This window comes from Aquarana catesbeiana, linkage group LG09 (assembly GCF_042186555.1).
Source record: "Aquarana catesbeiana isolate 2022-GZ linkage group LG09, ASM4218655v1, whole genome shotgun sequence".
Lineage (NCBI taxonomy): Eukaryota > Metazoa > Chordata > Amphibia > Anura > Ranidae > Aquarana > Aquarana catesbeiana.
Window position 1 is genome coordinate 45,556,326 of NC_133332.1, and position 2,213 is coordinate 45,558,538.

The following is a 2,213-nucleotide window of genomic DNA, read 5'->3' on the forward strand; positions in this document are numbered from 1 at the left end:
CATGCTCAATCGGTTTCAGGTCAGGTGATTGACTTGGCCATTGCATAACATTCCACTTCTTTCCCTTAATAAACTCTTTGGTTGCTTTCGCAGTATGCTTCGGGTCATTGTCCATCTGCACTGTGAAGCGCTGTCCAATGAGTTCTGAAGCATTTTGCTGAATATGAGCAGATAATATTGCCCGAAACACTTCAGAATTCATCCTGCTGCTTTTGTCAGCAGTCACATCATCAATAAATACAAGAGAACCAGTTCCATTGGCAGCCATACATGCCCATGCCATGACACTACCACCACCATGCTTCACTGATGAGGTGGTATGCTTTGGATCATGAGCAGTTCCTTTCCTTCTCCATACTCTTCTCTTCCCATCACTCTGATACAAGTTGATCTTGGTCTCATCTGTCCATAGGATGTTGTTCCAGAACTGTGAAGGCTTTTTTAGATGTTGTTTGGCAAACTCTATTCTGGCCTTCCTGTTTTTGAGGCTCACCAATGGTTTACATCTTGTGGTGAACCCTCTGTATTCACTCTGTCTTCTCTTGATTGTTGACTTTGACACACATACACCTACCTCCTGGAGAGTGTTCTTGATCTGGCCATCTGTTGTGAAGGGTGTTTTCTTCACCAGGGAAAGAATTCTTCGGTCATCCACCACAGTTGTTTTCTGTGGTCTTCCGCGTCTTTTGGTGTTGCTGAGCTCACCGGTGCGTTCTTTCTTTTTAAGGATGTTCCAAACAGTTGATTTGGCCACACCTAATGTTTTTGCTATCTCTCTGATGGGTTTATTTTGTTTTTTTTTTCAGCCTAATGATGGCTTGCTTCACTGATAGTGACAGCTCTTTGGATCTCATATTGACAGTTGACAGCAACAGATTCCAAATGCAAATAGCACACTTGAAATTAACTCTGGACCTTTTATCTGCTCCTTGTAAATGGGATAATGAGAGAATAACACACACCTGGCCATGGAACAGCTGAGTAGCCAATTGTCCCATTACTTTTGGTCCCTTAAAAAGTGGGAGGCACATATACAAACTGTTGTAATTCCTACACCGTTCACCTGATTTGGATGTAAATACCCTCAAATTAAAGCTGAAAGTCTGCAGTTAAAGCACATCTTGTTCGTTTCATTTCAAATCCATTGTGGTGGTGTATAGAGGCAAAAAGATTAGAATTGTGTCGATGTCCCAGTATTTATGGACCTGACTGTAGGTTCACAGCAATAGATTCCAAATGCAAATACCACACTTAGAATCAACTCCAGATCTTTTACCTGCTTAATTGATGAAGAAATAATGAAGGAGTAGCCCACACCTGGCCATGAAACATTACTTATGGTCCCTTGAAAAGAGGGGTGGCTCGTCTTAAGAGCTGTAATTCCTAAACACATTCTCCAGTTTGGATGTACATACCCTCAAATTAAACCCGAGAGTGTGCACTTTCAGCCCATATCCATTATATAACTATAGCTTGAATATGTTTTAATAAATACCTGAAAAAAACTAAAATTGTGCCTGTGTCAAAATATATATGGACTTCACTGTATGAGTCTCTCCCATCATCTCACAACACAGCATATAAGTCTCTCCCATCACCTCACAGCACAGCATACACAACTCTCAATTGCTTCACAGCACAGTATACGAGTCTCTCTCATCACCTCACAGCACAGTATACAAGTCTCTCCCATCACCTCACAGCACAGTATAGGAGTCTCTCCCATCACCTCACAGCACAGTATACGAGTCTCTCCCATCACCTCACAGCACAGTATACGAGTCTCTCCCATCACCTCACAGCACAGTATACGAGTCTCTCCCATCACCTCACAGCACAGTATACGAGTCTCTCCCATCACCTCACAGCACAGTATACGAGTCTCTCCCATCACCTCACAGCACAGTATACGAGTCTCTCCCATCACCTCACAGCACAGTATACGAGTCGCTCCCATCACCTCACAGCACAGTATACGAGTCTCTCCCATCACCTCACAGCACAGTATACGAGTCTCTCCCATCACCTCACAGCACAGTATACGAGTCTCTCCCATCACCTCACAGCACAGTATACGAGTCTCTCCCATCACCTCACAGCACAGTATATGAGTCTCTCCCATCACCTCACAGCACAGTATACGAGTCTCTCTCATCACCTCACAGCACAGTATACGAGTCTCTCCCATCACCTCACAGCACAGTATACAAGTC